Below are 27370 nucleotides of genomic sequence, written 5' to 3' on the forward strand. Positions count from 1 at the left end.
TGAAGCAGTTCTCCCGGATGTGCATGCTCTGTGGCAGATGCCAGATTGGCCTGTGTCCATCCTTGGGGGCTGTTCATAAAAGCAATTTTCTTTATCTGAGAGAGTAATCTCTCATGATGTTTGACCATCCTGAGATGTTTGACCATGGCAAGGGCATAGACATCTGTTTTGTCTTTGACCTGTCCTGCAGAGTCCTCTGATTTCTCCATCTTATGAACCCACCTGCCAATGCAGGAGACACAAGAGAAGTGGTTTCCATCCCTGGATTGGGAAGATCCTCTGGAGCAGGAAATGGCAACCCACTCCAGTATTCTCACCTGGAGAATTCCATGGGCAGAGGAGCCTGAATTGACTTAGCATGCATGCATACACAAGTGGCTCAGTGGTAAAGAATATATTTGCAATGCAAGAGACATGGATTCAATCTCTGGGTCAAGAATGTCCTCTGGAAAAGGAAAAGGCAACCCACTCCAGTAATTTTGCCTGCGATATCCCATGGACAGAGGGAGCTTGGAGGGCTACAGTTCATGGGGTCACAAAAGAGTCAGGTACAACTTAGTGACAAAAGAACAACATCTAGAGAGTGCATCTACTGCACAGAGAATGAAGTCTACCAGTATGTCCTATGCAGTATGAGCACATTATCAGTTCAGATCAGTCACTCAGTCATGCCTGACTCTTTGTGACCCCATGGACTATAGCATGCCAGGCCTCCCTGTCCATTGCCAACTCCTGGAGTTTACTTAAACTCACATCCATTGAGTTGGTGATGCCATCCAACCATCTCATTCTCTGTCATCCCCTTCTCCTCCTGCCTTCAATCTTTCCCAGCATTAGGGTCTTTTCAAATGAGTCAGTTCTTTGCATCAGGTGCCAAAGAATTGGAGTTTCAGCTTCAGCATCAGTCCTTCCAATGAATATTTAGGACTGATTTTCTTTAGGATGGTCTGGTTGGATCTCCTTTCAGTCCAAGGGACTCTCAAGAGTCTTCTCCAACACCACAGTTCAAAAGCATCAATTCTTCGGCACTCAGCTTTCTTTATAGTCCAAGTCTCACATCCATACATGACCACTGGTAAAACCGTAGCCTTGACTAGACAGACCTTTGTTGGCAAAGTAATGTTTCTGCTTTTGAATATGCTATCTAAGTTGGTCATAACTTTTCTTCCAAGGAGCAAGGGTCTTTTAATTTCATGGCTGCAGTCACCATCTGTAGTGATTTTGGAGCCCCCAAAAATAAAGTCTGTCACTGTTTCCACTGTTCTCTCATCTATTTGCCATGAAGTGATGGGATCAAATGCCATGGTCTTATTTTTCTGAATGTTGAGCTTTAAGCCAACTTTTTAACCCTCCACTTTCACTTTCATCAAGAAACTTTTTAGTTCCTCTTCACTTTCTGCCATAAGGGTGGAGTTATCTGCATATCTGAGGTTATTGATATTTTTTCCAGCAATCTTGATTCCAGCTTGTGCTTCATCCAGCCCAGTGTTTCTCATGATTTACTCCACATATAAGTTAAATAAGCAGGGTGACAACATACAGCCTCGATGTACTCCTTTCCCTATTTGGAACCAGTCTGTTGTTCCATGTCCAGTTCTAACTGTTGCTTCCTGACCTGCATACAGTTTTCTCAAGAGGCAGGTCAGATGGTCTGGTATTCCCATCTCTTTAAGAATTTTCCAGAGTTTGTTGTGGTCCACACAGTCAAAGGCTTTGGCATAGTCAATAAAGCAGAAGTAGATATTTTCCTGGAACTCTCTTGCTTGTTCGATGATCCAGCAGATGTTGGAAATTTGATCTCTGGTTCCTCTGCCTTTTATAAATCCAACTTGAACATCTGGAAGTTCGCAGTTCACATAGTATTGAAGCCTGGCTTGGAGAATTTTGAGCATTACTTTACTAGAGTGTGAGATGAATATAATGCGCCATAGTTTGAGCATTCTTTGGCATTGCCTTTCTTTGGGATAGGAATGAAAACCGACCTTTTCCAGACATGTGGCCACTGCTGAGTTTTCCAAATTTGCTGGCATATTAAATGCAGCACTTTTACAGCATCATCTTTTAGGATTTGAAATAGCTCAACTGGACTTCCGTCACCTGCACTAGCTTTGTTCATAGTGATGCTTCCTAAGGCCCACTTGACTTATATCAAGCTTCTCTAAAACACGTATGATTGTGATGCATTGATAATGTGGAAGGAATTCACTAAGAGACTTTAGGGTAATCATGACTAAATGAAAGATTCAGAGGAGGTGAAAAATAAAAGAGTAAGAGAGCTTCATGTGTCACGTAAGCAAACTTCTGTCCTCATTCAGGTTAAGGACGTGAAAGCGAAAAAGTGAAAATGTTAATTGCTCAATACTGTCCGACTCTTTGTGACCCACCAGGCTCTTCTATCCGTGGAATTCTCCAGGCAAGAATACTGAAGAGGGTTGCCATTCGCTTCTCCAGGAGATCTTCCCAACTCAGAGATCAAACCCAGGTTTCCTGCATTACAGGTGGATTCTTTATCTTCTGAGCCACCAGGGAAGCCTAGGTTAGGTCATACCTATCCCATATTACTGGAAAAGGAAATGGCAACCCACTCTAGTACTCTTACCTAGAAAATTCCATGGATGAAGGAGCCTGGTGGGCTACAGTCCATGGGGTAACAAAGAGTTGAACACAACTGAGTGATTTCACAACAACAACATCCCATATTACTACTGAGAAAACTCCCTTTTAAAGAGCTGAAATGGCTTTTCCAAGATGACCCATAAAATGAAGAAATGGAAATAAAATCATGAACCTTGGTTGTGACATTGCAGCACAAGTGCTTGTTTGTTTACACAGCAAGTATTTTATTGTGTGCGGAGTCTAAAGGCAATGGTCATTATGGCAGAACATAACGAGAGCAACAGTTCTTTCCTTTGACACCCGACAGCATAAGAAGAATCGGAAGGCATAAGTGAGGACAGTTTCTAAAATATGGGATGAGCTGTTTTTTTTTTTCTTTTGTAATGCTTTAGCTACCATATATTTTAATTTTTAAATATAAGAAACATGTTTAATATTCACGTTGTTTATTGTATTTTATGGATGGATGAATTGCATGCCCTGTATTACTGAGCTAATCTACCTTTCATATAAGTTAGGGAAGGTCCTATACTTGAAAAAGAAAAGCATTAATGAAATAACACCACTAGGTTTTTGTATGTGGTTGCCATCCATAGTTTTTTAATACAATACAAAGAAGTGAAATATATAACTTACTGTGATTTAAACCCTAGCATTACATTGTAATATTGTTGCAGGACAGGGGACCCCTTCAAGGGCCCGAGGGTGGGCTCTTTAACACTCAGAAGTGAATTGTCTGAGGAGACACATATGCCAACAAAGCAAGAGACTTTAGTAGGGAGGGGCGCCCAGTTGGAGAGCAGGAGGGTAAGGGAAACCCAAGAGAACCACTCTCCCACATGGCTTGCGGTCTCAATTTTTATGTTAATAGGATGAGTTTCTGAGTTGTCTCTGGTGTCTCCTTTTGACCTTTCCCAAATTCTTCTGGTTGTTAATAGCTTGTTAGTTCCATGTTCCTTACCAGGACTTATGTTGTGAAATAGCTCATGCAGATGATTGCTATGGTGCCTGGCCAAGTAGGTGGCTTCTGTCCGTGTTTCCTCTAACAATATCTTTAGCACATTTGATCCAACAAACATTTATTAAGCATATATGGTCAAGGCACTCTGAGGAATAAAAAAATGGGTAAATGAATATGATCCATTCTCATGTTATCACTAAATTGCAAATACAAAGATCCTTAACTAACAGTGGGGTATAACAAGTGCCTAAAAAATAAGACCAAGAGCTGACTGTGGCTCAGATCATGAACTCCTTATTGTCAAATTCAGACTTAAATTGAAGAAAGTAGGGAAAACCGCTAGACCATTCACGTATGACCTAAATCAAATCCCTTATGATTATACAGTGGAAGTAAGAAATAGATTTAAGGGACTAGATCTGATAGATAGAGTGCCTGATAAACTATGGATGGAGGTTTGTGACATTGTACAGGAGACAGGGATCAAGACCATCCCCATAGAAAAGAAATGCAAAAAAGCAAAATGGCTGTCTGAGGAGGCTTTACAAATAGCTGTGAAAAGAAGAGAAGCAAAAGCAAAGGAGAAAAGGAAAGATATAAACATCTGAATGCAGAGTTCCAAAGAATAGCAAGGAGAGATAAGAAAACCTTCCTCAGCGATCAATGCAAAGAAATAGAGGAAAACAACAGAATGGGAAAGACTAGAGATGTCTTCAAGCAAATTAGAGATACCAAGGGAACATTTCATGCAAAGATGGGCTCGATAAAGGACAGAAATGGTATGGACTTAACAGAAGCAGAAGATATTAAGAAGAGGTGGCAAGAATACACAGAAGAACTGTACAAAAACGATCTTCACAACCCAGATAATCACGGTGGTGTGATTACTCACTCACCTAGAGCCAGACATCCTGGAATGTGAAGTCAGGTGGGCCTTAGTACATGTTTTTTAAAAAAGGGAAAATCACTTAGCAAAGAAGTAACATGGTCAGAGTTGTACCTTATGAACATCACTCTACAGCCATGTATCAGACAACGAATGAGAAAGACTCTGAAATAGAAGTACTAATGCCAAAAACTCAGTCTCTGTGCTTGGTGCCAAATTGAATCTCGGACACAAAGTTTTGTGTGCTGCAGTTCTTGGGGTTGCAAAGAGTTGGGGCAAGACTGAGTGACTGAGTAACAAAGGGAAAAAATGAAAAAAATTTATTGCTTTGACAGGCAAAGGAGGACACAGCAGGCCCCTGCCCTGGAAAAACTGTGTCCTAACCTGGGAGGATTTAGTAAGGAGTTTTAAAGCAGTGGTTCAAGGACAGGGGCTTCCCTGGTGGCTCAGATGGTGATTTCTTCATTTTCTGGGTCATCTTGGAAAAAGTCATTTCAGCTCTTTACAAAGTAGTTATATCATTAGTAATATGGGATAGTCATATGGCTCAGACAGTAAAGAATACACCTGCAAGGCAGGAGAGCTGAATTCGATCCCTGGGTTGGTAAGATCCCTTGGTGAAAGGAATGGCAACCCACTCCAGTATTCTTGCCTAGAGAATCCCATGGACAGAGGAACCTGGTAGGCTACAGTCCAGGGGTTCACTAAGAGTTGGACATGATAAGGTTAAGTGGTTCCTTTAATCTGTCCTCAAGTGGTCTTCTCTGGAATGAAGAACACTGATATCCTCCATTTTTAGAGGAGCTATCCCACAGAAGGGCGGCAGTGAGGAGATACCCCTTGACCAAGGTAAGGAGCAGCGGCTGCGCTTTGCTGGAGCAGCCGTGAAGAGATACCCAATGCCCAAGGTAAGAGAAACCCAAGTAAGACGGTAGGTGTTGCAAGAGGGCATCAGAGGGCAGATACACTGAAACCATACTCACAGAAAACTAGTCAATCTAATCACACTAGGACCACAGCCTTGTCTAACTCAATGAAACTAAGCCATGCCCATGGGGCAACCCAAGATGGGCAGGTCATGGTGGAGAGATCTGACAGAATGTGGTCCACTGGAGGAGGGAATGGCAAACCACTTCAGTATTCTTGCCTTGAGAACCCCAGGAACAGTATGAAAAGGCAAAATGATAGGATACTGAAAGAGGAACTCCCCAGGTCAGTAGGTGCCCAATATGCTACTGGAGATCAGTGGAGAAATAACTCCAGAAAGAATGAAGGGATGGAGCCAAAGCAAAAACAATACCCAGCTGTGGATGTGACTGGTGATAGAAGCAAGGTCCGATGCTGTAAAGAGCAATATTGCATAGGAAACTGGAATGTCAGGTCCATGAATCAAGGCAAATTGGAAGTGGTCAAACAAGAGATGGCAAGAGTGAATGTCGACATTCTAGCAATCAGTGAATTAAAATGGACTGGAATGGGTGAATTTAACTCAGATGACCATTATATCTACTACTGTGGGCAGGAATCCCTCAGAAGAAATGGAATAGCCATCATGGTCAACAAAAGAGTCCAAAATTCAGTACTTGGATGCAGTCTCAAAAATGACAGAATGATCTCTGTTCGTTTCCAAGGAAAACCATTCAATATCACAGTAATCCAAGTCTATGCCCCAACCGGTAATGCTGAAGAAGCTGAAGTTGAACGGTTCTATGAATACCTATAAGACCTTTTAGATCTAACACCCAAAAAAGATGTCCTTTTCATTATAGGGGACTGGAATGCAAAAGTAGGAAGTCAAGAAACACCTGGAGTAACAGGCAAATTTGGCCTTGGAATACGGAATGAAGCAGGGTAAAGGCTAATAGAGTTTTGCCAAGAGAATGCACTGGTCATAACAAACACCCTCTTCCAACAACACAGGAGAAGACTCTACACATGGACATCACCAGATGGTCAACACTGAAATCAGACTGATTATATTCTTTGCAGCCAAAGATGGAGAAGCTCTATACAGTCGGCAAAAACAAGGCCAGGAGCTAATTGTGGCTCAGATCATGAACTCCTTATTGCCAAATTCAGACTTAAATTGACAAAGTAGGGAAAACCAGCGGAGAAGGCAATGGCACCCCACTCCAGTACTCTTGCCTGGAACATCCCATGGATGGAGGAGCCTGGTAGGCTGTAGTCCATGGGGTCGCTAAGAGTCAGACACGACTGAATGACGTCACTTTCACTTTTCACTTTCATGCATTGGAGAAGGAAATGGCAACCCACTCCAGTGTTCTTGCCTGGAGAATCCCAGGGACAGGGAAGCCTGATGGGCTGCCGTCTATGTGTTCGCACAGAGTCGGACACGACTGAAGCGACTTAGCAGCAGCAGCAGGGAAAACCACTAGACCATTCACGTATGACCTAAATCAAATCCCTTATGATTATACAGTGGAAGTGAAAAATAGATTTAAGGGCCTAGATCTGATAGATAGAGTGCCTGATGAACTATGGAATTGGGTTCGTGACATTGTACAGGAGACAGGGATCAAGACCATCCCCATGGAAAAGAAATGCAAAAAAGCAAAATGGCTGTCTGGGGAGGACTTACAAATAGCTGTGAAAAGAAGAGAAGCAAAAAGCAAAGGAGAAAAGGAAAGATACAAGCATCTGAATGCAGAGTTCCAAAGAATAGCAAGGAGAGATAAGAAAGCCTTCTTCAGCGATCAATGCAACGAAATAGAGGAAAACAACAGAATGGGAAAGACAAGAGATGTCTTCAAGCAAATTAGAGATACCAAGGGAACATTTCATGCAAAGATGGGCTCGATAAAGGACAGAAATGGTGTGGACCTAACAGAAGCAGAAGATATTAAGAAGAGGTGGCAAGAATACACAGAAGAACTGTACAGAAAAGACTTCACAACCAAGATAATCATGATGGTGTGATCACTCACCTAGAGCCAGACATCCTGGAATGTGAAGTCAAGTGGGCCTTAGAAAGCATCACTATGAACAAAGCTAGTGCAGGTGATGGAATTCCAGTTGAGCTATTCCAAATCCTGAAAGATGATGCTGTGAAAGTGCTGCACTCAATATGCCAGCAAATTTGGAAAACTCAGCAGTGGCCACAGGACTGGAAAAGGTCAATTTTCATTCCAATCCCAAAGGAAGGCAATGCCAAAGAATGCTCAAACTACCGCACAATTGCACTCATCTCACACGCTTGTAAAGTAATGCTCAAAATTCTCCAAGCCAGGCTTCAGCAATATGTGAACTGTCAACTTCCTGATGTACAAGCTGGTTTTAGAAAAGGCAGAAGAACCAGAGATCAAATGGCAAACATCTGCTGGATCATGGAAAAAGCAAGAGAGTTCCAGAAAAACATCTATTTCTGCTTTATTAACTATGCCAAAGCCTTTGACTGTGTGGATCACAATAAACTGTGGAAAATTCTGAAAGAGATGGGAATACCAGACCACCTGATCTGCCTCTTGAGAAATTTGTATGCAAGTCAGGAAGCAACAGTTAGAACTGGACATGAAACAACAGACTGGTTCCAAATAGGAAAAGGAGTACGTCAAAGCTGTATATTGTCACCCTGCTTATTTAACTTATATGCACAGTACATCATGAGAAACACTGGGCTGTAAGAAGCACAAGCTGGAATCAAGATTGCTGGGAGAAATCTCAATAACCTCAGATATGCAGATGACATCATCCTTATGGCAGAAAGTGAAGAGGAACTCAAAAGCCTCTTGATGAAAGTGAAAGTGGAGAGTGAAAAAGTTGGCTTAAAGCTCAACGTTCAGAAAACGAAGATCATGGCATCTGATCCCATCACTTCATGGGAAATAGATGGGGAAACAGTGGAAACAGTGTCAGACTTTATTTTTTTGGGCTCCAAAATCACTGCAGATGGTGACTGCAGCCATGAAATTAAAAGACGCTTACTCCTTGGAAAGAAAGTTATGACTAAACCATACAGCATATTCAAAAGCAGAGACATTACTTTGCCAACAAAGGTTCATCTAGTCAAGGCTATGGATTTTCCTGTGGTCATGTATGAATGTGAGAGTTGGACTGTGAAGAAGGCTGAGCACCGAAGAATTGATGCTTTTGAACTGTGGTGTTGGAGAAGACTCTTGAGAGTCCCCTGGACTGAAAGGAGATCCAACCAGTCCATTCTGAAGGAGATCAGCCCTGGGATTTCTTTGGAAGGAATGATGCTAAAGCTGAAACTCCAGTACTTTGACCACCTCATGCGAAGAGTTGACTCATTGGAAAAGACTCTGATGCTGGGAGGGATTGGGGGCAGGAGGAGAAGGGGACGACAGAGGATGAGATGGCTGGATGGCATCACTGACTCTGTGACGTGAGTCTCAGTGAACTCCAGGAGTTGGTGATGGACAGGGAGGCCTGGCGTGCTGCGATTCATGGGGTCACAAAGAGTCGGACACGATTGAGCGACTGAACTGAACTGAACTGAACTTAGGTTTTAGCTCTGTAAAGTTCTCAAAAGACATTGTTATGTGTATCCCTTGAGGCAGAATCAGGACCCTGCCCATGGCTGCTCTATTCCTGGCTGCTCCTCCCCTGTCCCTACATCTCCTCCTTTTCCTGATTAACACCAGTATGAATCTGCCCTTTGGAACTCAGGGAAGTTGGTGGAGGCTGGACAGAAAGTCTCCTGTGCCCAGGAGCCCCGAAAGTTCCTGCTTGGTTTCATTAAGACAAGAGGCTACTATGACAGACTGAGAGATTCAAGGAGATTAAACAAAGTTAAGACCAATAGGGAAAAAAAGAGAGAAAGAGCACTGAGAGTCCTGGCAGCAGGATTGAATGCTGCATTGATTTTACCATAATGGGTGCAGTCAGTCAACAAATAGTCACTGAACAACTACTAATGCTTTGCATTGAGTGGTGAAGATGCAACAGTGAAAGGACTTACCATTTTGGGTGTTAAGAGCTTACAATCTTGGATGGGACAGGAATAAACATCTAACAACAACACAGTATAAGTAAGTATGAAAGTGAAAGTGAAGTCGCTCAGTCGTGTCTGACTCTTTGCGACCCCATGGACTGTAGGCTACCAGGCTCTTCCATCCATGGGATTTTCCAGGCAAGAATACTGGAGTGGGTTGCCATTTCCTTCTCCAGGGGATCTTCCCCCACCCAGGGATTGAAACCGGGTCTCCTGCATTGTAGGCAGACGCTTTACTGTCTGAGCCACCAGGGAAGTCCTGCTTATTACACTCATAAGTAAGTATAAGTAAGACTAATAAACATGAAGGAATGTTCCAGAAAGGGAAACAGGATAAGGAAAGTTCAATGATGGGATAGAGTAAGCTATATTCAAGGAACTACAAGTAATTCAGCCTCGCTGAAGCACCGAGTATACGGCAGCAAGTGGAAAAACCTAAGGCTGGCAGTGTAATAACCAGGGACCAGTTGACAGTGATCTCCTCTGGCCTTGACCTGCAGTGGCTCTAAGGATGATTTCAGTTTCTGGCCAGAGATTGAGGTTGAGCAGCAGTAGGGAGAGAGTGGAATCCTAGCCACTATACCACCAGGGGCCGGTAATAAGGCCCTGGACCTGTCTGCTGTGTAGAAATCAGTTTCCACTGAGAGATAGAAAGTAGTGAAACAAGTCAAGTGTTTATTAGAAGAAAGAGAATATGTGTGAATAGACACATGGGCAGACTCAGAGAGAGTTGCATTCTCCTTGGAGGTCAAAAGGGAACAGGTGTGCACATATGGGAGGTTGCTGAGACAAACCAAATACAGACTCAGAGCCAGCCAAATCGAGATAATTGATTTAAGGAAACCTGGAAGAAATGTCCCATAAAAGTGATTCAAATCACCATGAGGGTGCAACTCTCTCTGAGCCAAGATGGATTCTAGTGAAGAGGACAGTGGGTGGTTGACATCACTTACCATGAGGTGACACCTGCTCCCTTTTGACCACCAAGGAGTCTTTCTGTACATCTAGTCAGAAGGTGGTCTTGACTTTGAGAATGAAGAATATGTGGTTTTTATCTTGTGGGCAGAGCCCAGCCTCCTCCATCATCCTGCTTTTTTGGAGTTCTATTATTGTGGAGTTTCTGTCTACTAGGGAGAAACTGCTCAGCCCTGGGGCCCAACTATCTCCTGCCTCAATAGTAGATTCTATAAACCACGTTGAGAGTCTGTTACTGATGCTGAGAAGAGAATGGCATGACAACATTCTGTTTCAGGAAGTTAAGGATTTTAGAAAGAGGATGTGAATGGGTAGAATTTTTTTTAAAAGGGACATAAATAGAAAGACGGAAAGTCAGTGATGGTGAGAAAATTATAAAAACCAAAAGCATTTAACAACTTAACAATTCAACAAAATTGAAGTCAGGATTTTCCAGAGAATGATTTTAGCCAACCATTGGGGAAGAAGCCCAATTACAAAGGGTTTGAGAAGAAACAGGAAGGTAGTTGGTATCACATTATTTTCTGTAACGAATTTAGGAAACCAAAGGAAAAAGATAAACTAGATGATTTTAAATGAAGTAGAAGCATTTAGGAAAGGATTTTCTTTTGTTCATCGAGAGCAGAGACATGAGGATTTTAGTACAAGAATGGAAGGAACTCAAAAATGAGATTGGATGCAAAAGAAATGGAAGAAACCCTGGATGGAACAGAGAAGGAACAGCATCAAGATGTAATACAGACTGTTTTTTTCCAAAAGCCTATATTCTAAGCTAGAAAAACTCTTATCATGATTTCCTGAAGTCATTTAGGAAAAAATAAATATAACATATTTTTTTAGAAATTGTGCTGCAAAAAAAGAATCTGATAGATAAATCTATCACATAGAAGATATGCTTAACAAGACGTTGGTATTAGTTAGAAGCCTAATAGAACCATGGAGGATCCATCTTGTAGTTTCTAAAGAAGATACTTTCAGCTGGGATTATTTAATGTTTCAATCAAAACAAACAGGCAAGTGAAATCTGCAGAGGAGACATTGCACTTTTTCTCTTAAGTTATAAAAACTCATTAACGTTTCCTCCTGTCCAAAAATGATTTAAGGTTTAGATCATGGTTCCTGCTCTATTAGGTGTAATTGGACAATGAGGTGTCCTTGCTAGGTCTCTCCTTTCTTACAAGATACAAAAGATGCCACAGGCCAAGAGGATAAGACTACCAGCTGAGAGCACAGCTGGAGTTCTGATCTGTCTGGCCGGGCTGTCAAGGATCAAATGTCCTTCCTTTGTACTCTTTTTTTTTTTTTTTTCTGCCAGGCAAACACCCACTACTTGAAAAATGTTTTGATGGAAATATATCCGTCACTATCTTGAAGGAGAAACCTTCCAACAGTGATGTATCAATACTGGCTTAAGCATGGAGTGTATATACCACAGGAATTTTTAGGGACTTACAAGTGGTTATGGACTTCCCTGGTGGCTCAGATGGTAAAGCATCTGCCTACAATGTCAGAGACCCAGGTTCAATCCCTGGGTTGGGAAGATCTGGAGGAAGGAAATGGCAACCTACTCCAGTATTCTTGCCTAGAAAATCCCATGGATGGAGGAGCCTGGTAGGGCTACAGGCCATGGGGTCACAAAGAGTCGGACACAACTGAGTGACTTCACTTTAAGACTGCCTTATGATCCAGCAATCCCACTGCTGGGCATACACACTGAGGAAACCAGAAGGGAAAAAGACACGTGTACCCCAATGTTCATCGCAGCACTGTTTATAATAGCCAGGACATGGAAGCAACCTAGATGTCCATCAGCAGATGAATGGATAAGAAAGCTGTGGTACATATACACAATGGAGTATTACTCAGCCATTAAAAAGAATACGTTTGAATCAGTTCTAATGAGGTGGATGAAACTGGAGCCTATTATACAGAGTGAAGTAAGCCAGAAGGAAAAACAGAAATACAGTATACTAACGCATATATATGGAATTTAGAAAGATGGTAACAATAACCTGGTGTACGAGACAGCAAAAGAGACACTGATGTATAGAACAGTCTTATGGACTCTGTGGGAGAGGGAGAGGGAGAGGGTGGGAAGATTTGGGAGAGTGACATTGAAACATGTAGAATATCATGTAAGAAACGAGTTGCCAGTCCAGGTTCGATGCGCGATACTGGATGCTTGGGGCTGGTGCACTGGGACGACCCAGAGGGATGGTGTGGGGAGGGAGGAGGGAGGAGGGTTCAGGATGGGGGACACATGTATGCCTGTGGCGGATTCATTTTGATATTTGGCAAAACTAATACAATTATGTAAAGTTTAAAAATTAAAAAAAAAAAAAGAGTGGTTTGGGAAAAGCTAAATAAACCCTCACAATTTGACTTCACTCATATTTGCCTCTCTTCTCAATGCATGTTCTTGTTGCATGGGTCTTGATTGGGAAGCCCAGAATGTACAAAGCTTGGACTATCCAGAAGGCAAACTGAAAGGGAGGAGTTAAAAACCAACCCAAGAAACAAGGGCTCTGAGAGATAATCAAGCATTTGTTTGATGTTTGTTTGTTGTTGTTTTTTTAATAGAAGGCTCTCATCCAATTACTCCACCCCCAACCCTGTCACTGGCAACCACAAATCTAGTCTCTTTTTTCCATGAGTTTTGCTTTTAGATTTGACATGTGAGATCTTACAGTATGTGTCTTTCTCTGTCTGATTGATTTCTTTAGGATAATGCCCTCAAGGTCCATCTATGTTCTCATAAATGGCAGGATTTCCTTCTTTTGTATGGCTGAATAGTATTTCATTGTGCATTTTTACCACAACTTCTTTAACCATTCTTCCATCGTTGGACCCTTTAGGATGTTTACGTGCTTTGGCTACTGTAAATAATGCTGCAGTGAACACAAGGATACAGTTACCTCTTCAAGATAGTGTTTTCATGTCCTTTGATAAATACCCAAAGTGGAATTGCTGGATCATATGATAATTCTCTTTTCAATTTTTTTGAAGACACTCCATCCTATTTTCCAGAACCACCTTACTAATTTACAGTCCCACCAACAGGGCACAACTGTTCTCTTTTCTCCACATCCATACCAGCATTTGTTATCTCTTGTCTTTTTTGTGATGGCCATTCTAACAGAGGTGATATCTCATTGTCATCTTGATTTGCATTTCCTTAATGATAGTGATACTGAACATATTTCAATGTACTTTTGGCCATTTGTATATGTTCTTTGGGAAAGTGTCTATTCAAGTTCTTTGTCCATTTCTTTCTATTTCTGATTATTGGGACCTTCCTTTGCTACTGATTGTATGAGTTTTTTTTAATATATTTTGGATATTGACCACTTACTCGGTCTAGGATTTGCCCATATTTGTTCCCTTGTATAGGCGGTCTTTTCATTTTGTTTAGAAGGCTTTAAGTGTGATGCAGTCCCATTTATAAAATTTTTTATTGCTGGCACTTTAGGTGACATATCTAAAAAAAATCCTTGCCAAGACCCATGTCAAGGAGCATTTTCCCTATATTTTCTCCTAAGAGTCTTATGGGTTTGATCTTAAATTTAAGTCTTTAATGAACTTTGAGTAAATTTTTGTGAATGATAAAAGTAAGGGATCTAGTCTCATTATTTCACATATGAAGATCAATTTCCCCAGGACCATTTATTGAAGAGAGCCTGTTTTCTCCACTGAATACTCTTGGCTCCTTTGTCATATAAGTTGACTTTATACATGTGGGTTTATTTCTGGGCTCTTAGTTTGATTCCATTTGTCATTGGGTCTAATTTGTGTTTTGCTTTCTTTTGGTATTAATATGCTCTGACTTCTTTATCATGTTCTTTTGTGTACTTTACAGGGTTTTTTTCTTGTGTTCACCTCACCATGAAGCTTACAAAAATTCCTTATTATTATAAAAACAATTTTAAATGAGCAACTTAATTTTTATAGCATTCTTAAACTTTTCCTCCACCTGGAGGGCTTAGCTTATTGATGTTACAGTTTACATATTCTTATAATGTTTATTCAATAACACATTATTGTAGTTACTGTTACTATACTTGTTATTTAGCTTTTAAACTAGAGTTTTAAGTGTATTATGCACCACCATTACATGTCGCAAAATCTAACTTTCACTATATATTTACCATTACTAATGAGTTTTATGCTTTCTTCTTATGTTTTCATGAGGTTAATTAGTGTCCCTTTACTTCCAATCAGGGAATTCTCGTTAGCATTTCTTATAAAGAAGAGTCTTGTGATGATCAAATCCTTTAACTTTTATTTGTTCAAAGATACCTTTATTTCTCTTTCATTTCTGAGGGACAGCTTCGCTGGGTATAGAATTCTAGGTTGATAGGGTTTTTTCTTTCACTATTTTGAATATATCATCTCATTCTCTTAGCCTGAAAATTTTCTGTTGAGAAATCTGCCTCAATGGGGGTGTTACCTTGCATGTATCTTGTTTCTTTTCTTTTGGTGCTTTCAAATCCCTTGCTTTGTCTTTGACTTCTGACAATTAAATTATAGTGTGTCTCAATAGGGAGAAGGCAACGGTACCCCACTCCAGTACTCTTGCCTGGAAAATCCCATGGACGGAGGGGCCTGGTGGGCTGCAGTCCATGGGGTCGCTAAGAGTCGGACACGACTGAGCGACTTCACTTTCACTTTTCACTTTCATGCATTGGAGAAGGAAATGGCAACCTACTCCAGTGTTCTTGCCTGGAGAATCCCAGGGACAGGGGAGCCTGGTGGGCTGCTGTCTATGGGGTCGCACAGAGTCAGACACGACTGAAGCGACTTAGCAGCAGCAGCAGCAGTGTCTCAATAGTAGCCTTATTCAGGTTCTTTGGGCTTCATGAATCGGGATATCCATTTCCTTCCCCAAGTTTAGAAAATTTTCAGCCATTGTTGCTTTAAACATATTTTTTGTACTTTTCTTTTTCTCTTCTCCTGGAGGAAATGACTTATACCTCAAGTTCTTTGGCCAGATGGAAATACCTGCTTTGCTCTGCTGACAGGCAGTGTAGTTATCTAGTCTCTCCACTCAATATTTCCACTCAGGAATTACATTTCTGGGCTATGCAGCTTCCCAGATACTCAGGCCAGGGTTCCTGGTTGGGTGAGGCTGGAATCTACTACTCAGTGACATACAGGGATATGGCTCAGCTCAACTGCCTGAATGGGGGTATGGGTGGGTGAAGACCAGGCTCCAGGGCCAATATGGCTCTTCATTTGAGCCCCTGAATTAGGCATGCCTGTGCCCCATGGAGTTTCCAAATCAGGCTGTATCACCATTTGCAAAGGAACAAAGATGGTGGTTGGGACTACCATTTAAGCAATACAGGTTGGAATGCACTCTGCCAAGATCTAAGTGCTGGTTGTTTCAACTCCCTTCCCCCCTCTCCATTGCAATCAGATTCCCAGTGGTCAAGACACCAAAGAGCCTTGCCACCCTTGCAGTTGGTTCTGCCACATCACCCAAGCAAAGGAACTAATTCATTGCCTTGCTCAGTGCTGCAGATGGTTTCAAGCCCTGCCTGGCCAGAAAGCTTATTCAATTGGACAATGCTAGTATATAGTAAATATTGATCAGAGATTCTTTTATGTAGAAGTCTTTTCCCCCTCTTTCCCTCTATCCAATATGTAATCTAGACTTTGAACTATTTTTTAGTCTAAGGTGAAATATATCACATCTGCAAAATATTGTATATGACTTTCATGCACAGTTTAATGAGTATTAATTGTAAAAAATACCCATCACCCAGCTCAAGAAGTGCAGTGCTACCAGTACCTTTGGAAAATCCTATGTGTTCATCCCTAATCACATTCTCTTTCTTTCCCCTTAAACACTATTTTATGTTGATAGTTCTCTTGCTTTCCTTTATGATTTTGTTTCCTATGTGTACAACTCTAATCAAACTCTTTTACTAGTTTTACCTCTTTTTGAAATAAAATAAATTTATATATTTCTGTGTGTTTCTCTGTTTAACATAGAATTTATGCTATCTTGATGAAAGTCATAGTTCATTTCATTTTTAACTCATCTGTAGTATTTCTGTATTTGGATATTCCACAATATAGTCACCCAGATTTCTTCATTAAGCGTTGTGTTTTTGTTTTGCTTTGTTTTACTGTTATAAACTGTGCTGTTACAAACTGTGAGGGTACATTTCTCCATGAATCTCTCCTGTTGCTCAGTATCTAGGCATTAATAGCCCATTTGCTCCAGTAATATCATTTTAGGAATATCTGTATAAGCAGACCATCCTAGATAAATGGGGTTAGTGACTGCTATGGAATGAATTCATTAATGCCCCCCAGATAATAAGTACAGACACCCACTTCCATTAAGACATTCCAAAGTATAAAAGATACATAGGGCTTTCTCCTCTTCCTGAGAGAATTGCTTACATTTCAGGCTAATAAGATAATGTCACTGAAAAGGAGATCAGGCAGGCTTGTCAGCAGCCCTTATATAAGATCAGAGTCTCTTAATCTCAGAGTTATTCAGCAAAATGCATTTTCATTGCTTATACAAGCAACACCTAGTCTTCATCACATCATCCTGCAGGAAGTTGGGGCTGTGGGATTGTTCTGACTGTTGCTTTTACTGTGAGTAGTACACTATCTTTCATCTCTAACCCAGGCACTTCATGTCTTTCTGCCAGTATCTATGAAACTGGTGAGCTTATTAGCTGGCAAGCAAGATGAAATTTCAGATGCTTTCACAGTTCCTAACTTATTGGTTTAACATGAGCACTCTTTTCTATGTCTTTTGGAGCACTTGCTCAAGAATTTCTTACAGACCATACCCAGAAACAGAATTGCTAGATTATAGCTTCACTAGATAATATCATACCAAAATTTTTCTTAATTAATTTTTATTGGCATATAGTTGCTTTACAAAATTGTAAAGCACTTTACAATTTTGATAATCAATTGTAAATACACTTTTCTACTGTATACAAAAGTGACTCAGCTATATGTATACATACACCTCCTCTTTTTTGGATTTCCTTCCCATTTAGGTCACCACAGAGCATTGAGTAGAGTTCTCTGTGCTATATAGTAAGCTCTCATTAGTTATTTATCTATACATAGTATCAATAGTGTATGTGCTGCTGCAGCTAAGTCGCTTCAGTCGTGTCCGACTCTGTGCGACCCCACAGATGGCAGCCCACCAGGCTCTGCCATCCCTGGGATTCTCCAGGCAAGAACACTGGAGTGGGTTGCCATTTCCTTCTCCAATGCATGAAAGTGAAAAGTGAAAGTGAAGTCGCTCAGTAACTGTCCGACTCTTCATGACCCCATGGACTACAGCCTACCAGGCTCCTCCATCCATGGGATTTTCCAGGCAAGAGTACTGGAGTGGATTGCCATTGCCTTCTCCAAGTATATGTGCATCAATCCCAATCTCCCAATTCACCCCACCACCACCCTATACCCCCTTGGTATCCTTACCTTTGTTTCCAAGTTGTTTTTTCAAGTGGTTAAACCGAACCTATACACCAGTCAACAGTGTTAAAGAGTTATTGGTTACATATCTTCACCAGTGCTTGGAATTCTCATTTCAAGTTATCATCAACCAATTTGGTGTGAAAAGGCATCTTGTAGTTTTAATGTGCAATTTATTAATCTAATGCACCTAAGTAATTTTTCAAATATATAGTAGCTATTTTGTTTCCTCTTACAAAGAAAGGCCAGTTTCTACTGTATTAGTTGTCTTTATCTAGTTAATTTCTATAAATTATTTATATTTTTGGAGCCAAGTCACTTATTATTTATATGGCATGCAAATATTCTCCTCTAACTTTTTGCTTTCATTTTCTGTATCATGTCTTTTGATAATCAGAAAATTTTATTTCTTTTAAGATTTTGACTTTAAAAAAATTTTTCATTGGAATATAGTTGATTTACAATGTTGTGTTACTTTCTGCTATATAGCAAAGTGAATCAGTTATACATTCACATATGTCCACTCTTTATCAGATTCCTTTCCCATATAAGTTATTACAGAGTATTAAGTAGAGTTCCTTGTGCCACACAGTAGCTTCTTACTATTTTACATTTAGTAGTGTGTTTATATCAATCCCAATATCCCCAATTATGCCTCCTCCCCTTCCCTGCTGATAGGTATAAGATTATTTTCTACATCTGTGACTCTGTTTCTGTTTTGAAAATAGGTTCATTTGTATCATTTTGTAGATTCCACACATAAGTGATATCATTCAATATTTGTCTTTCTCTGTCTGACTTACTTCAGTTAGTATGACAATCTCTAGGTCCATCCATGTTGTTGCAAATGGCAGCAACAAATGGCAATTTGTTGTTGCAAATCAGAAATTTTTACCTTAAATGCAGTAAAAATTTAATGTCTTGGGCTTAACACTTAAATCTTTGAACCATCAGGATTAATTTCTGTGTATACCTAATGCAAAGAGCCAACTCACTGGAAAAGACCCTGATGCTGGGAAAGATTGAGGACAGGAGGAGAAGGGTGCAACAGAGGATGAGACGGTTGCATGGCATCACTGATTCAATGGGCATGAGTTTCAGCAATCTCTGAGAGATAGCAAAGGACAGGAAAACCTGGTGTGCTGCAGTCCATGGGGTGGCAAAGAGTCGGATACAACTGGTTGACTAAGCAGCAACCACTTTTTTACCCCATGTGGTTAATAAATCATTGGAATACAATTTATTGAATTGTTCACCTTTCCATGCTGAGCTACAATGCCATTCTGTTAGATTTTTATAACTACATGGGCTTGTTTCAAGGCTCTTGTGTTGCATTGGTATATTTGTCAATCCCTACCTCAAACTAATTATTATACATTTTTATTGTTTCATAATTACTGTAATATTATAATACAAAAAAGTCTTGCTAGCTAGTATGGCAAATTTGTCCCTAATTCTTCAAATATGTACTTGCTTTTGTAAATACACTTTAGAATCTGCTTGTCAAATTCCACACACAAAAAAAGAAACTATTTTAACTAGACACTGATTAGAAACATATTTCATTAGAGATATATCATACATTGATTTGGAGAGAATTTCAGTATTTACACCATTACCTTTTTCTAACCATGAACATAATACAGCTCTCCTTTATTTGTTGTTGTTTAGTCATGGATCATAGTTTCACTGAGTTAAATAAGGGTGTGGTCCATATGATCAGTTTGGTTAGTTTCCTGTGATTGTACAGTTCAGTTCAGTCGCTCAGTCGTGTCTGACTTTTTGCGACCCCATGAACTGCAGCATGCCAGGCCTCCCTGTCCATCATTAAGTCCCAGAGTTTACCCAAACTCATGTCCATCGAGTCGGTGATGCTATCCAACCACCTCATCCTCTGTCATCCCCTTCTCCTCCTGCCATCAATCTTTCCCAGCATCAGGGTCTTTTCAAATGAGTCAGTTCTTTGCATCAAGTGGCCAAAGTATTGGAGTTTCAGCTTCAGCATCAGTCCTGCCAGTGAATATTCAGGACTGATCTCCTTTAGAATAGACTGATGGGATCTCCTTGCAGTCCAAGGGACTCTCAAGAGTCTTCTCCAACACCGTAGTTCAAAAGCATCAATTCTTTGGCACTCAACTTTCTTTATAGTCCAGCTCTCACAGCCATACATGACTACTGGAAAAACCATAGCCTTTACTAGGTAGATCTTTGTTGGCAAAGGAATGTCTCTGCTTTTTAATATGCTGTCTAGGTTGGTCATAACTTTCCTTCGAAGGAGTAAGCGTCCTTTAATTTCGTGACTGCAGTCACCATCTGTAGTGATTTTGGAGCCCTAAAAATAAAGTCAGCCACTGTTTCCCCATCTATTTGCCATGAAGTGATGCGACCAGATGCCATGATCTTCGTTTTCTGAATGTTCAGCTTTAAGCCAACTTTTTCACTCCCCTTTTTCACTTCCATCAAGAGGCTCTTTAGTTCTTCTTCACTTTCTGCCATAGGGTGATATTAACTGCATATCTGAAGTTATTGATATTTCAGCCAGCAATCTTGATTCCAGCTTGTGATTCATCCAGCCCAGCATTTCTTATGACGTACTTTGCATATAAGTTAAATAAGCAGGGTGACAATATACAGCATTGACGTACTCCTTTTCCTATTTGGACCAGGCTGTTGTTCTATGACGAGTTCTAACTGTTACTTCCTGACCTGCATACAGATCTCTCAAGAGGAAGATAAGATAGTCTGGTATTCCCATCTCTTTAAGGATTTTCCACAGTTTATTGTGATCCACACAGTCAAAGGCTTTGGCATAGTAAGTAAAGCAGAAATAGATGTTTTCTGGAACTCTTGCTATTTCGATGATCCAGCGGATGCTGGCAATTTGATCTCTGCTTCCTCTGCCTTTTCTAAATCTAGCTTGAACATCTGGAAGTTCATGGTTCATGTATTGCTGAAGCCTAGCTTGGAGAATTTTGAGCATTACTTTGCCATCGTGTGAGATGAGTGCATTTGTGCAGTAGTTTGAGCATTCATTGGCATTGCCTTTCTTTGGGATTGGAATGAAAACTGACCTTTTCCAGTCCTGTGGCCACTGCTGAGTTTTCCAAATTTGCTGGCTGGCATATTAAGTGCAGCACTTTCACAACATCATCTTTAAGGATTTGAAATAGCTCAACTGGAATACCATCACCTCCACTAGCTTTGTACATAGTGATGCTTTCTAAGGCCGCTTGACTTCACATTCCAGGATGTCTGGCTCTAGCTGAGTGATCACACCATCGTGATTATCTGGGTCATGAAGGTCTTTTTTGTACAGTTCTTCTGTGTATTCTTGCCATCTCTTCTTAATATCTTCTACTTCTGTTAGGTCCATACCATTTCTGTCCTTTATTGTGCCCATCTTTGCATGAAATATTCCCTTGATGTCTCTCATTTTCTTGAAGAGATCTCTAGTCTTTCCCATTTTATTATTTTCGCCTATTTCTTTGCACTGATCACTGAGGAAGGCTTTCTTATCTCTCCTTGCTATTCTTTGGAACTCTGCATTCAAATGGGTATATCTGTTATTTTCTTCTTTGCTTTTCGCTTCTCTTCTTTTCACAGCTATTTGTAAGGCCTCCTCAGACAGCCATTTTGCTTTTTTCGCATTTCTTTTTCTTCAGGATGGTCTTGATCCCTGTCTCCTATAGAATGTCACGAACCTCCATCCATAGTTTATCAGGCACTCTGTCCATCAGATCTACTCCCTTAAATCTATTTCTCACTTCCACTGTGTAATCATAAGGGATTTGGTTTAGGTCATAAATGAATGGTCTAGTGGTTTTCCCTACTTTCTTCAATTTAAGTCTGAATTTGGCAAAAAGGGGTTCATGATCTGAGCAACAGTCAGCTCCCAGTCTTGTTTTTGCTGACTGTATAGAGTTTCTACATCTTCGGCTGCAACGAATGTAATCAGTCTGATTTCGGTGTTGTCCATCTGGTGATATCCATGTGTAGAGTCTTCTTTTGTGTTGTTGGAAGAGGATGTTTGCTATGACCAGTGCATTCTCTTGGCAAAACTCTATTAGCCTTTGCCCTGCTTCATTCCATATTCCAAGGCCAAATTTGCCTGTTATTCCAGGTGTTTCCTGACTTCCTACTTCTGCATTCCAGTCCCCTATAATGAAAAGGACATCTTTTTTGGGTGTTAGTTCTAAAAGGTCTTGTAGGTATTCATAGAATCATTCAACTTCAGCTTTTTCAGCATTACTAGTTGGGACATAGACTTGGATTACTGTGATATTGAATGGTTTTCCTTGGAAACGAACAGAGATCATTCTGTCATTTTTGAGACTGCATCCAAGTACTGCATTTTGGACTCTTTTGTTGACTATGATGGCTACTGCATTTCTTCTAAGGGATTCCTGCCCACAGTAGTAGATATAATGGTCATCTGAGTTAAATTCACCCATTCCAGTCCTATTTAGTTCACTGATTCCTAGAATGTCAACATTCACTCTTCTCATCTCCTGTTTGACCACTTCCAATTTGCCTTGATTCATGGACCTAACATTCCAAGTTCCTATGCAATATCACTCTTTACAGCATTGGACCTTGCTTCTATCACCAGTCACATCGACAACTGGGTATTGTTTTTGCTTTGGCTCCATCCCTTCATTCTTTCTGCAGTTATATCTCCACTCATGTCCAATAACATATTGGGCACCTACCAACCTGTTGAGTTCATCTTTCAGTGTCATATCTTTTTGCCTTTTCATACTGTTCATGGGGTTCTCAAGGCAAGAATACTGAAGTGGTTTGCCATTCCCTTCTCCAGCGGACCACATTTTGTCAGAACTCTTCACCATGACCCCTCTGTCTTGAGTGGTCCTACAAGACATGGCTTAGTTTCATTGAGTTAGACAAGACTGTGGTCCATGTGATCAGATTGGCTAGTTGTCTGTGATTGTGGTTTCAGTCTGTCTGTCCTCTGATGCCCTCTCTCAGCGCCTACTGTCTTACTGGGGTTTCTCTTACCTTGAATGGGGTATCTCTTCACATCTGGTCCAGCAAAGCACAGCCGCCGCTCCTGACCTTGGACATGGGGCATCTCCTCTCAGCTGCCGCTCCTGACCTTGGATGTGGGATATCTCCTCTTGGCCACTGCTCCTGACCTTGGACATGGGGTATCTCCTCTTGGCTGCTCACAGCCCCAGTGCAGCCTTTAGTTTTCATTCTGTCTGCATGATGATGGACAAGGATAGGAGACTTATGGAAGCTTGCTGATGGGAGAGACTGTGGAGGGAATTGGGTCTTGATCTGAAGGGCAGAGCCATGCTCAGTATATCTTTAATCCAGTTTTCTGTTGATGGGTGGGGCTGTGTTAAACAGTATGAAAGTACATAAGTACTTTCATGAACAGTATGAGAAGGTAAAAAGATATGACCCTGAAATATGAATTCCCTAAGTCAATAGGTGCCCAATATGTTACTGGAGAAGAGTGGAGAAATATCTCCAGAAAAAATGAAGAGACAGAGCCACAGTGAAAACAGTACCCAGTTGTGGATGTCACTGGTAATGGAAGTAAAGTCCAATACTGTAAAGAACAATATTACATAGGAACCTGTAATGTTAGGTCCATGAATCAAGATAAATTGGAAGTGGTCAAACAGGAGATAGCAAGAGTAAATACCAATATTTTAGGAATCAGTGAAATAAATGGACTGGAGTGGGTGAATTTAATTCAGACGACTATTACATTTACTACTGTGAGCAAGAATACCTTAGAAGAAATGGAGTAGCCTTCAGAGTCAACAAAAGAGTCTGAAATGCATACTTGTGTGCAGTCTCAAAAATGACAGAATGATCTCTGTTTGTTTCCAAGACAATTTAATATCACAGTAATCCAAGTCTATGCCCCAACCACTAATGCCAAAGAAGCTGAAGTTGAATGGTTCCGTGAAGACCTACAGGACCTTCTAGAACTAACACCAAAAAAAAGATGTCTTTTCTTTTTTTTTTTTTTAATTGGTTTTGCCATACATTGACTTGAATCCACCATGAGCGTACATGTGTTCCCCATCCTGAACCCACCTCCCACCTCCCTCCCATCCCATCCCTCTGGGTCATCCCAGTGCACCAGCTCTGAGCACCCTGTATCATGCATCAAACCTGGACTGGCGATTCATTTCACATATGATAATTTACATGTTTCAATGCCATTCTCCAATATGATCCCGCCCTCGCCCTCTCCCACAGAGTTCAAAAGACTGTTCTATACATCTGTGTCTCTTTTGCTGTCTCGCATACAGGGTTATCATCGTTACCTTCTTTCTAAACTCCATATATATGCATTAGTATACTGTATTGGTGTTTTTCTTTCTGGACTACTTCACTCTGTATAATAGGCTCCAGTTTCATCCACCTCATTAGAACTAACTCAAATGAATTCTTTTTAATGGCTGAGTAATATTCCATTGTGTATATGTATCCCAGCTTTCTTATCTTTTTGTCTGCTGATGGACATCTAGGTTGCTTCCAGGTCCTGGCTATTATAAACAGTGCTGCAGTGAACATTGGGGTACACGTTTCTCTTTCAATTCTGGTTTCCTCAGTGTGTATGCCCAGCAATAGGATTGCTGGGTCATATGGCAGTTCTAATTCCAGTTTTTTAAGGAATCTCCACAGTGTTCTCCATAGTGGCTGTACTAGTTTGCATTCCCACCAACAGTGTAAGAGGGTTCCCTTTTCTGCACACCCTCTCCAGCATTTATTGCTTGTAGACTTTGGATAGCCATTCTGACTGGCATGAAATGGTGCTTCATTGTGGTTTTGATTTGCGTTTCTCTGATAAAGAGTGATGTTGAACATTTTTTCATGTGTTTGTTAGCCATCTGTATGTCTTCTTTGGAGAAATGTCTGTTTAGATCTTTGGCCCACTTTTTGATTGGGTCTTTTATTTTTCTGGAATTGAGCTGCAGGAGTTGCTTGTATATTTTTGAGATTAATTCTTTGTCAGTTGCTTCCTTTGCTATTATTTTCTCCCATTCTGAAGGCTGTCTTTTCACCTTGCTTATAGTTTTCTTTGTTGTGCAGAAGCTTTTAATTTTAATTAGGTCCCATTTGTTTATTTTTGCTTTTATTTCCAATATTCTGGGAGGTGGGTCATAGAGGATCCTGCTGTGATTTATGTCGGAGAGTGTTTTTCCTATGTTTTCCTCTAGGAGTTTAATAGTTTCTGGTCTTACATTTAGATCTTTAATCCACTTTGAGTTTATTTTTGTGTATGGTGTTAGAAAGTGTTCTAGTTTCATTCTTTTACAAGTGGTTGACCAGTTTTCCCAGCACCACTTGTTAAAGAGACTGTCTTTTCTCCATCGTATATTCTTGCCTCCTTTGTCAAAGATAAGGTGCCCATAGGTGCATGGATTTATCTCTGGGCTTCTATTTTGTTCCATTGATCTATATTTCTGTCTTTGTGCCAGTACCATACTGTCTTGATGACTGTGGCTTTGTAGTAGAGCCTGAAGTCAGGCAGGTTTATTCCTCTAGTTCCATTCTTCTTTCTCAAGATTGCTTTGGCTATTCGAGGTTTTTTTGTATTTCCATACAAATTAGAAAATTATTTGTTCTAGTTCTCTGAAAAATACCATTGGTAGTTTGATAGGGATTGCATTGAATCTATAGATTGCTTTGGGTAGTATACTCATTTTCACTATATTGATTCTTCCGATCCATGAACATGGTATATTTCTCCATCTATTAGTGTCCTCTTTGATTTCTTTCACCAGTGAGTTATAGTTTTCTGTATATAGGTCTTTTGTTTCTTTAGGTCGATATATTCCTAAGTATTTTATTCTTTTCATTGCTATGGTGAATGCAATTGTTTCCTTAATTTCTTTCTGTTTTCTCATTGTTAGTGTATAGGAATGAAAGGGATTTCTCTGTGTTAATTTTATATCCTGCAACTTTACTATATCCATTGATTAACTCTAGTAATTTTCTGGTGGAGTCTTTAGGGTTTTCTATGTAGAGGATCATGTCATCTGCAAACAGTGAGAGTTTTACTTCTTTTCCAGTCTGGATTCCTTTTATTTTGATGGTTTCTCAATCAGCAGTAGCAGCCTGTCCTTTTCATTATAGGGGACTGAAATACAAAAGTAGGAAGTCAAGAGATACCTGGAATAACAGGCAAGTTTGGTCTTGGAGTACAAAATGAAGCAAGGCAAAGGCTAACAGAGTTTTGCCAAGAGAATGCACTGGTCATAGCAAACACTTTCTTCTGACAACACACGAGACGACTCTACACATGATGACTCTACAAGACTCTACACATCTACACACAGATGATCAACACCAAAATCAGATTGATTATATTCTTTGCAGCTGAAGATGAAGATCTATACAGTCGGCAAAAGCAAGACCAGGAGCTGACTGTGGCTCAAATCATGAACTCCTTATTGACAAATTCAGACTTAAATTGAAGAAAGTAGGAAAAACCACTAGACCATTCAGGTATGACCTAAATCAATTCCCTTACAATTATGCAGTGGAAGTGACAAATAGATTCAAGGGAGTATATCTAATAGACAGAGTGCCTGAAGAACTACAGATGGAGATTCATGACATTGTACAAGAGGCAGTGATCAAGACCATCCCCAAGAAAGAGAAATGCAAAAAGGCAAAATGGTTGTCTGAGGAGGCCATACAAATAGCTGAGAAAAGAAGAGAAGTGAAAGGCAAAGGAGTAAAGGAAAGATACACCCATCTGAATACAGAATTCCAGAGAATAGCAAGGAAAGATAAGAAAGTCTTCTTCAGTGATCAGTGTAAATAAATAGAGGAAAACAATAGAGTGGGAAAGTCTAGAGATCTCTTCAAGAAAATTAGAGATACAAGGGAAGCTTTCATGCAAAGATGGGCACAATAAAGGACAGAAAAGATATGGACCTAACAGAAGCAGAAGATATTAAGAATATGTGGCAAGAATACACAGAAGAACTATACAAAAAAGTCTTCAAGACTCAGATAGTCAAGATGGTGTGATCACTCAGCTAGAGCCAGATATCCTGAACTGTGAAGTCAAGTGGGCCCTCGGAAGCATCACTACGAACAAAGCTAGTGGAGGTGACAGAAATCCAGTTGAGCTATTCCAAATCCGGAAAGATGATACTGTGAAAGTGCTGCACTCAATATGCCAGCAAATTTGGAAAACTCAGCAGTGGCCACAGGACTGGAAATGATCAGTTTTCATTCCAATCCCAAAGAAAGGCAATGCCAAAGAATTTTCAAACTACTGCATAGTTGCACTCATCTCACACGCTAGTGAAGTAATGCTCAAATTTCTCCAAGCGAGGCTTCAACAGTATGTGAACCAAGAACTTCCAGATGTTCAAGCTGGATTTAGAAAAGGCAGAGGAACCAGAGATCAAATCCCAACATAAATTGGATCATAGAAAAAAGCAAAAGAAATCCAGAAAACATCTACTTATGCTTTATTGACTATGCCAAAGCCTTTGACTCTGTG

General features: G+C 40.4%; 1 protein-coding gene across 3 annotated transcripts in view; it reads left to right on the top strand.

Moving 5' to 3' along the window:
• Window positions 1–27370, top strand: part of MINDY3 (MINDY lysine 48 deubiquitinase 3) — a 567291-nt gene that overhangs the window by 355361 nt on the left and 184560 nt on the right. The gene's annotated exons all lie outside the window — the stretch shown is intronic.

This window comes from Bos grunniens, chromosome 13, assembly GCF_055505025.1.
Source record: "Bos grunniens cultivar Pamir isolate PY7600 chromosome 13, Bosgru_T2T1.0, whole genome shotgun sequence".
Lineage (NCBI taxonomy): Eukaryota > Metazoa > Chordata > Mammalia > Artiodactyla > Bovidae > Bos > Bos grunniens.